Genomic DNA, 11,293 nt, shown 5'->3' with positions numbered 1-11,293 from the left:
AAGATTGGCGATGAGTCAAAGCAACTGTAAGAGTTAGAGTTTTTGAGCGAAGCTATTGACAGGATCACAGGGACACCACGGCATAATGAATCCACGAGAACGTAATGAATTTACGAGAAAATGGCCTCGCAATGGGATCGGGTTCGTGTCCCTGGACTTTTCAGGTATAGTATCATCTGTCTCGTAAAGTTTCCAGTTGTAATTATGCTCTCCTCCTTACTGTGAGAGATCTTCATGCTGGGCAGTTTAGGATGGCTATCTGTAATTCCTTCATGGGACACCTCGACACCTCGACGCTCAAGAGATCAACACGGCGATAACTTTCGCGTCTTATGGATCCTGTCCGCACTGACTAGAAGAAAATTTTCCGGTATCTCATCGGCAGACTGACGTTGCTTCCAGTATTTTATCTGCAGTACAATCAGAGATGAAAAAAAATCAAGTATTAGGAAGTAATGAACATCATTAAGAGAAGCCTGTCGAGAGCAGAGTGATCAGAAGACAGGCACCGGCAACTATACAGACAAAATGGTTTTTGGGAAGCGTCCACATTCCGTAACCAGGCAATCCTCTAATGATGGCAGGTAGGTGCTAGGCATCCATCAGTCTCAGGAGACTATGGAGTTGTGCTCTGGTTGTCGGTCTGGAGTGGCCTTACCAGGGCGCAAAGCCAGGGTAGGTTGATATGGAGGAGAAGCTGTTACGCAAGCAGCAGGTCCTCCCTCTCCACGGCGCTGAAAGTCTCCAATGGAAAGGCAAACGCCAATACGATTAGTTCCAGCGCCGTCGTAGGAGCTGTGAGCTTCGGTTGTTCTTAAAGTTGGTGAAAGAAGGCACAGGGACTCCAAACCCGGAGACCGCCGTGGTCGGGGCCGGAGAAGTACCACCCTAGCAAGGGCAAGAACGACCCCAGCCTCCTGAAGCAGAGCCTGGGGGGCCGCACGAGCCCCAGGAGGTGGACGTCCCGGTCCCGCCCCTACGGGTTCAAGACAGAGATCGTCACAGCCCTCTTTCACCCTAGGCCGGTCTCCGTCAAGACCAAACAGAAGGAAGCGTGATAGTTATGAAATGCAACAATTATTATTATAATAATAATATAATTAATAATTATCGTAGGTATCGTAGGTTAAATCAAAGGCATTCTCTGGGGACGTCAGGAACTCTACACTTCATTAACACATAGTCCTCAATACCTTTGGTGCTTGAGGAAAATGTTCATTCACGTTCCTGAAGGAGTTAGAAGATGAACACTTAATGAATGACAATGACAATATTATGACAAGGTTTGCGTCTCTGCTCGTCACATTTGCGTTCCGGAGAGGAAATGGCAGCTCAATATAAGAAGCTCTCTATATCCGGTAGGATGAGATTTATTACAATTATTCTGTTTATACCTTTAAATATAAATTATGCAATCTTCATTCTAGCTGAATTTCCTCCCCCCACCAAAAAAAAATATTGTATAAGCCTAATAGAGTGATTGAAAGAACAGGCTCTGGTCAGATCTGGAGGGTTAAAGTTCTTAGGCTCAGGTAATCAGGCAGTTTAAAAGATAAATGAGTTAAAATTACTGTGTATTGGATGCATGTAGCGTTTCTGAATGCCTCGCCATATATAAGTAAATTTGTTCTTGTGTGAAAGAGTGACATCACATAATAATGAATCTAAAGAGTCTTTTTGCACAAAGTAAATTCAAATAATATGCATTAAATGTAATATAGATAAAGTGTAGCATCACAGCCAAGCAGAGTTATGAAAATTCAAAGAACCATCTTGAGGTTATCTTGAGATGATTTCGGGGCTTTAGTGTCCCCGCGGCCCGGTCCTCGACCAGGCCTCCACCCCCAGGAAGCAGCCCGTGACAGCTGACTAACTCCCAGGTACCTATTTACTGCTAGGTAACAGGGACATTCAGGGTGAAAGAAACTTTGGCCATTTGTTTCTGCCTCGTGCGGGAATCGAACCCGCGCCACAGAATTACGAGTCCTGCGCGCTATCCATCAGGCTACGAGGCCCCTGGTGGGACCATCCAGAAGGCAGCAACATATAATTATTAAATGGAAAAAAAACACAATCTTAAAGCTATTCAGAGGAGAAAACATGTTGAGGGAAAATTACATTTGTAAACAAAAACATCTCAAGCAATGATATCAATTCACATAACGTTTTCTCATTTTCAAAATGCTGAATATCAAAGAATCAGTCATGATCAAAGCTGAAAGAGACTTCTTGATCACATTATTCAGAAAGATGAAAAGACTTGCAGGCAGCAGCTTCAGATTAGGGATCCGATTGCCTGAGAATTGAGAAAAAAAGAACAAAACCATTGAAGATTGAGAATACAGAATGGACTATTAAGACTAAATGCTGAATAGTTATTTGAGACTCGATTCATTACCTATGAAACCGCGAGTTCCTCACGGTGCCAGTCATCTGTTATGAAGTGTACGGAAAGGAACCCCCAAGCGATTGATTGTAATTTTGATTTGTAAGGACAAATTGGTACTTTAACCTGGAAAATGCATTATATTTTCCTGATTGCAATAGAGGCTTATGTCAGTGCTCCTGAGTGCTGCTGTTCCAGCAGCCTGTTCACGCGAGCGTTTTGAACGCAAAGAAATTGTCGAACTAATGTGTCCTTTTCCTAACCAACCAGAGGAGCCATAAACAGAAAACACCACATTATATAAATTTTCGCAAGCCGCTGCCGTTTTCTAGTCCGACAGTTTTTGGCATGAGGTAAAGTATACGTCAAAATACGACGTGCTATTAGGAGGAAGGGTTGGTTTCTGAGTGAGTGAGAGTCGCTCTTCCTGATAACAAGGTTCCAAAGTGGAACATTGTGCTCCAGGGACCAAAAAGAAGAGACGTTTGTGGTTGAGTGGGGGTTCAAGGGGAATCTTAGACCCTAGTTCGAGATCCACCAGGCTCTTTATACAGATTTGTTTGTTCCTGCCAGTCATTTTGATCATTTTAAATAAGAATGTAGAAGAAAAACCATTTCAAGAGGGAGAGAGAGAGAGAGAGAGAGAGAGAGAGAGAGAGAGAGAGAGAGAGAGAGAGAGAGAGAGAGAGAGAGAGAGAGAGAGAGAGAGAGAGAGAGAGAGAGAGAGAGAGAGAGAGAGAGAGAGAGAGAGAGAGAGAGAGAGAGAGAGAGAGAGAGAGAGAGATTTAATAATCGTGTTTCATTTGATGTTTTCAGAAAACAGTTGTGAAAATTATATTTAATGATTCATTTTTTCCTTATGCTTGTAACTTTACAAACAATGATAAAACATATACATGTTTGTCGCATTTTAATGCTAAAAAAATACCAAATTAAATAAACACTCTGAAGTATTTGTTTTAGAGATGATAAAACAAAAACCCTGAAATCCCTACAGTGCAACAAGTTGCATTTAATTAGCCCATTTAGAAGCTGTCACAATGCTGCTTCGCTAAAGCAACGAACACGCTCGCTAATTATGCTTTGAGTTCGCTGATCAAGTAGTTTTGTCAGTCCGGTAATTACAACTTCTCTGTCACAAAGGCACGAACATAGCGAGGGAGAGAAGAAACTTAAAGGGGAAACTAATCAACATTTACATGCACGGTAACGCTGTTTCTGGCAACAGTTGGCTAGAAGAATATACGAGATTTTAAAACTCCAGTAATCAACCACAAAATATTTACAAGACAGCTTGTTTACAGAGCACGGGTGAGCGGGGAATTGTGTAAAACCCTGATTTGTGTCTCGGAGAGGCTGCGGGATCCGTGAGAGGTCAGTAGGACTCCCGGTTGCAATTCTTTTGATCATGTTTTCTTAATCGGTTGATTAAGGCGCGTCTGGTATCCTCTCGGACGTAGGTTCGAACCCTCATCACAGCCCTTGTGGATTTGTTTAATTACAAGTGCTTGTTAATTATTTGAATAATATTTGAGAGAGTTTTCTGCAGGTCAAGAGTCTTAAAACTAACCGATATGTTGCTAAGGGAAAGCCAGTAAGGCTGGGATATGAAAATTGTGTGAAGGAACGGTGCCCTAGCCACTTGGGATTATCGCGGGATCGAGCACCGTCCTTGCAAGAAGCAAGACCAATCTAAGAGAAAGAATTGACATGAATTTCAACAAAACGATTGTTTCAGTGTTATTATATTGTGAATATAATTACTAAAATGAATATAACAAATATTAATAGAGATCCCGCACAATGAACGCCCGTCAAACACAACGAAACTACGACGTTGCTACAACGTTTGAACAAGTTTTAACTCTTCCTAACAAATTGTAACAACCATTATAGCAAGTTGTAACAACGATTTAATACGTCATAAAAACGTTAAACAAAGATCTAATAACTTTATTTCAAGTTTTAACAAGCGGAAAATAGGGCAAGTTACGTTTTGTGCTTGCAGGGTTCGTTCCCCTGGGGCCAATGAACTCCTTATGCAGACGAGGAGTCACAAAAACGTGGCTGAAATAGGTTGACCAAACACACTAGAAAGTGAAGGGACGACGACGTTTCGGTCCGTCCTAGACCATTCTCAAGTCGATTGTGAAACACAATCATTATGAAACATTGTTTCACATTGTGAATCAATTCTCAAGTTACAATCGACTTGAGAATGGTCCAGGACGGACCGGAACGTCGTCGTCCCTTTACTTTCTAGCATGTGGTTTGGTCATTACTGAGCTCCTGTTTCGATAACTAAGGCAATATCCCGATAATCCCAAGCAGCTGGTCACCACTCCTTCACACAATCTCCATATCCCAGCCTTAACGGCTTTCCCTTAACAACATATCAGATAGTTTAATGACTCTTGATCTGCATAAAATGCCCTCAAATACAGTTCAGAATAATATAAAAGTTCTTGTAAGTATTCTTTGGTTCATTATTGGAGGTGTTTAGGCTTTTTTAATGCTCTACTTAACCAGAAATGTAATGAGTCAAAGACGCTCACCTAACTTATCGAAGCCTTTCCTTAAAAAAACTCTAAATATTATTGTTATCTTGAGATGATTTCGGGGCTTAGTGTCCCCGCAGCCCGGTCCTCGACCAGGCCTCCTTTTTGTTACACATCCCCAGGAAGCGGCCCGCAGCAGCTGTCTAACTCCCAGGTACCTATTTACAGCTATAAGAAATATTACTGTGCTGTAATGTTTTATCGCATTTTAAAATGACTGATCGATTTAAAAAAAAAAACACTTTTAAGAGAGTCAGAAAACGGATTGATAAGCAAACAAACTGAAACTAAATTCAGGAAGCTCTAACCAAATATATGGTAATGAGCTTAAAAACCAAAGTAAATGTGAGCTATGTTCATCCCTTCTTGAGGTTATCTTGAGATAATTTCGGGGCTTTAGTGTCCCCGCGGCCCGGTCCTCGACCAGGCCTCCACCCCCAGGAAGCAGCCCGTGACAGCTGACTAACATCCAGGTACCTATTTTACTGCTAGGTAACAGGGGCATAGGGTGAAAGAAACTTTGCCCATTGTTTCTCGCCGGCGCCCGGGATCGAACCCGGGACCACAGGATCACAAGTCCCGCGTTCTGTCCGCTCGGCCGACCGGCTCCCTTGCCCAACCGGTTCCATAAATTACGCAACGTGTGGACCCTAACACAGAATCAGAGGGGTGTAAATCCCGGTACCTAATTTCTTTTTGTGACAGGGGATAGCTCACTGAACAACAAAAAACTTCCTATTTGATTCACGTTGACTAGATAAAAATATGCTATCTTAAATTATTGAAAATTATTACGAAAAAATATTTATGCCATCCCAGGAAAGTTAATAATTATAGGTAGCAGCTACGAACTGCATCGTGGAAATATGAGTGTGTGGGTATATGTGCTAGAGAGAAATACGTGTAGTATATATGACAAAGGAGTAGGTAGGGAGTCAGTACATAAGACAACCGACGCTTAGACAGGCAGAGCCCCAATTTAGATTATAGTAACATTTTGGTTTCAATCCTATAGAATGGAAATAAGCTAACTTAAATGTGTACAATGAACAATGAAAAAGTTAGTCCTAGGAATCAAAATTCTGCCATATGAAGAGAGAGAAAGAGATTGAGAATGTTTCATTTACATTATATAGAATGACGGAGAGATCAAAATATAAAAAAATTAAAGAGAATATTAAAAATATGTTAATATATTAGCAAAAAACTTGATAATTGCTTATAAACCCAATTCTGGTTTGAAATATACATATAAATATATATTTATAACTAACCGACAGGTAATCCCCGCTTCTTGACGAGGGATCAACTGAACATTTACTTTAATATTGACACATATATATGTTGAGGAAAACAGAACACGTCCAGTGTAGTTCAGGGTGTGTCAGGCGTGAAAGATACTTTATAGAAGTTGAGAAACAGATTTCAAAAGATAACTCCTGGAAAAGTTTTCAAATCACGGGGGAATCCTGATGTAGTGAAGGTGACAGAGTATATCCTTTACGACCTTGGAGTCTCACGACTGTTCCAGTATAGTTAACACAATTTCCAGCAATATAAATTAGCACACAGTAATTTGTATAGCTGCAAATATAGGTACATATGAACAAATCCATAAGTATAGGTACATACATATAAATATACAACAACAATCATAAAAACTGGTGATTCGGCTATGCCAATATATGTATATATATATATGTACGTATATATATATATATATATATATATATATATATATATATATATATATATATATATATATATATATATATATATATATATATATATATATATATATATATATATATATATATATATATATGTCGTACCTAGTAGCCAGAACGCACTTGTCAGCCTACTATGCAAGGCCCGATTTACCTAATAAGCCAAGTTTTCATGAATTAATTGTTTTTCGGCTACCTAACCTACCTAACCTAACCTAACCTAACTTTTTCGGCTACCTAACCTAACCTAACCTATAAAGATAGGTTAGGTTAGGTTAGGTAGGGTTGGTTAAGTTCGGTCATATATCTACGTTAATTTTAACTCTAATAAAAAAAAATTGACCTCATACATAATGAAATTGGTAGCTTTATCATTTTATAAGAAAGAAATTAGAGAAAATATATTGATTCAGGAAAACTTGGCTTATTAGGCAAATCGGGCCTTGCATAGTACGCCGAAAAGTGCGTTCTGGCTACTAGTACGACATATATATATATATATATATATATATATATATATATATATATATATATATATATATATATATATGTCGTACCTAGTAGCCAGAATGCACTTTTCAGCCTACTATGCAGGGCCTGATTTGCCTAATAAGCCAAGTTTTCTTGAATTAATATATTTTCTCTAATTTTTTTCTTATGAAATGATAAAGCTACCTATTTCATTATGTATGAGGTCATTTTCTTTTTATTGGAGTTAAAATTAACGTAGACATATGACCAAACCTAACCAACCCTACCTAACCTAACCTAACCTATCTTTATAAGTTAGGTTAGGTTAGGTAGCAGAAAAAGTTAGGTTAGGTTAGGTTAGGTAGGTTAGGTAGTCAAAAAAACATTAATTCATGAAAACTTGGATTATTAGGCAAATCGGGCCTTGCATAGTAGGCTGAGAAGTGCGTTCTGGCTACTAGGTACGACATATATATATATATATATATATATATATATATATATATATATATATATATATATATATATATATATATATATATATATATATATATATATATATATATATATATATATATATATACCCGTCTTATAAGATGTTGACGACTTTTTTACACAGGTACCTGATGTCAGACGTCTGCAGGAGCTGAAGGAGGCATTCGAGCGGAATTCTGTGTTGAGTTTCACTTACGAGATGGAGAAGGATGGGAAGCTGCCCTTTCTAGATGTACCAGTCACGGAAAGGAGCGGAGGTTTAACACTGCAGTCTACACTAAGGAAACAAACATAGGAATGGGCCTCAATGCCAACAGTGACTGCCCAGACAAGTATAAGAGGAGTGTTGTCAACGCTTACGTCGACCGTTCTCTCAGCCATAGCTCAGGATGGAAGCAAGTCAATGAAGAACTCTTTAGGGTAAGGCAGGTCCTTGTCAACAACGACTTCATCAATGGTTTCGTTGAAGACATCATAAAAAGAAAGGTAAAACGCCATGTAACCTCTGAAGAGTTAACTAACACAACACCTGTACCCCCTTATTAGACTATTTTACAGGAACTTCTTTTCGATAGCTCATAAAACGGAGGAAAGGGTCCTGAAAGATATTGTTAATCGGAACGTTATCCCTACAGACAAAAATCAGAAGATTCAATTGACGATTTACTATAAAACCAAAAAAACGGCCAGCCTACTCATGAAAAATTCTCCAGACACAAAGCAGAACGCCTTAAAGGAGACTAACGTCGTCTATGACTTCAGTTGCCCACTTGGGGACTGTAAGCCCCAAATAATTCAGTATATAGGCAAGACAACAACATCTCTTTCCAGGCGATTAACAATGCATTAGCAACAGGGCTCCATTAAGGAACATATAATCTCTTCCCACAACCAGACCATCACTAGAGAAGTCTTAACAAACAACACAGAAATCATCGATAGATACAGCGATAGCAGGCGGCTCGATATCTGCGAGGCACTACACATCAAAAAGTCAACACCAGCAATCAACAGCCAATTAATGCCAACTATATTCTACCCATTTCAAGACTCCGTACCAATATTGAAGCATCAAGAGGAGGTATGGGCCAGTTGCAGTTACTTCTATTCTTATGCTCTCATATATCCAATTAATTCCCATTGTTCCGTGTTCTGCCTTGTGTTTGTCAAACATTTGTTCACCTCATCCATAACTGTTGCAACATATAAACTCATCCAAGTGCGAATATATAAGACGGGAGGAGCTTAGAGATGTGAAATATTATCAGAATAGAACAGTTGTCCATTTACCTTGAGAAAGGGACAAAGCTTGAGAAAGCCTTTTGAAACTGTGAAAGGCTCATCTGTTTTGTGGTATCAAGGCTAAAGTAAGGATAGGAATATATGTGTTTTAAATTTCCAGAGATCTATGAAGTAATGGTGTATACATTTTTAGAGAAATATAATTTTTTTTATATTTTAGTATTAAAAATATTTTGATTGAGGAAGACGGTGGCCAGGGCCAGAATTCGTCGTGAAGGAGGTCAGAATGTGACCTCTGGCGTCCGGTTCCTTCTTGAATTCCTGGCTACCCCGACCAACCGACCTGTGGGGGAAATCATTGCCCCAAGAAAATTTGGGTGAGGCTATCCCTGGTGTTAGTCTTCCAACTTTGGACAGAAAAATAGAAAGGCAGGCATTCAAAGTCATTCTCTATAATATATATATGTATATATATATATATATATATATATATATATATATATATATATATATATATATATATATATATATATATATATATATATATATGTAAATTGTATTAAATAGAATGTCCTTTTTGTCTGCCTGTTCGTTACTCTCTCTATAATTAGAGGCCAGACGTTTGGGACAAGTGTCTCCAAAATTAGCTGTAGGGGAATGGTCTGTGCTCTGAGACATGAATTCAGAGATAATTCTATAACCAATATTTCAACGATGTGTAAATATTTCATTCAAAATGATCTGCTACCAGAAATTTTTGCCAAATATGCCCAGTTCGTAAACTGTAGGTAGTAACTAAGTGATTGTTACCTGTCCACCGCTGCCCACTGGATGGAAGCGCGGTGTGCATGACAAACATATCTATTGTGACACTAGCTCTCCACATATGTCAGTTGCTTAATTTAGAAACTGTACTTGTGGTCGATCTCGATCCCATTTATGATGTGACGACTTATACTGAATTTTGTAACTAGCTCATCAAGATTGTAACTTGCTTAGCTAAATGAAATGAACAGATAGATAGGTAGAGGAAGAGAGTCGAGTCAGACATAAAGTCAGAAATACCAGGCAATGCAGGGTGGCCGAGAGAATATCTCATTGTCTCTGTCTCTTTACCTGTCCTAAGTTGGAGGCCAGAGGCCCTAATTCAATTTGCAAGGGTGAATGATCTGGAGTACGCGACGGGCACAGGCTGGTTGGGATAGGCCTATGTTAAAATTTAAGGAAACATTATTAATAATAGTCTCACATTCTCCCTCCGTCTCATTCTCACTCTCTCTCCATCTCTCTGTTTCTCTCTCCTTATATCCCTCTCACTGGGCAAAACATGCTAGACTAGCGTCAAATCAACATTATCGATGCTGTATCAACATTGAATCAGCGTAATAAACCTTATAAAAGTTGAAATAAGTTGGACAACCAAACGCACATTTCTGACTTCATAGGAATGGTTGATTTTCACAAAGGAGTCGAATTCTTCTTAATGCCATGCAGGCGGGGTCGACACAATCAGCCTGTGACACTCGCCATATGATCAGAATTCACGCTGGTGAATTGCGTGAGGCTGACCATAGTCTTCTGGCTTCTAGCTACGAACAGATGAAACAAGCAGACGCACTAATTGATATAAGATTCTCTTTACCTTCATCTGCTACACAGTCAGATTATACTGGCTCAGTTAGTAGATATATCACATAAAATAAAATACATTTCTTGTGAAATTAACCCTTGTTTACACTTTACAATTCTTGTAAACATCAAAATAAAATATAATTCCTGTGTAATTAATCCCTGTTTACACTTGACAGTTCTTGTAAACATCAGAATAAAATACCATTCCGTGTCAATAATTCTTTCGTAAACATGCATTCATGCCTAATTTTTACAGTTTTAAGAAAACGGAGCCCAGACCAGCCCGTCACTACTTAGATCCTTGCCGGAAAAGATATCCCCCAAATTTAATCCTCTGCTGTTGGCAAGTCTGTAAGTTTTCTTACCTCTGCTGGCCATCTCTTCCCCGCCTGTGGCTGACAGGAGTTGCGACATCTCTTTAAGGGGTCTGGTGGACGCATGGGAGGCGGGTGGCTGGAGGTGTTGCATGGGAGACCCGGAGTGGATGGTCGCATATGAGGCCAGGGGGTCGGAGCGGGTGTCGCATTAGAGATTGTGGGATGGACACATGGGAAGCTGGGAGTCGTTGGTGTTATGTGTGGGAGTTTGTGGTCGCATGGGAGGCCAAAGATCGTAGGTGTACTGTGTTTTGTAAATGGCGGGAAGTTCGAATTACCTAATATGTATATATATATATATATATATATATATATATATATATATATATATATATATATATATATATATATATATCTACCTAACCTAATATGTATATATATATATATATATATATATATATATAT

Source organism: Procambarus clarkii, chromosome 11, assembly GCF_040958095.1.
Source record: "Procambarus clarkii isolate CNS0578487 chromosome 11, FALCON_Pclarkii_2.0, whole genome shotgun sequence".
Classification (NCBI taxonomy): domain Eukaryota; kingdom Metazoa; phylum Arthropoda; class Malacostraca; order Decapoda; family Cambaridae; genus Procambarus; species Procambarus clarkii.
This window is presented reverse-complemented; position numbering follows the sequence as displayed.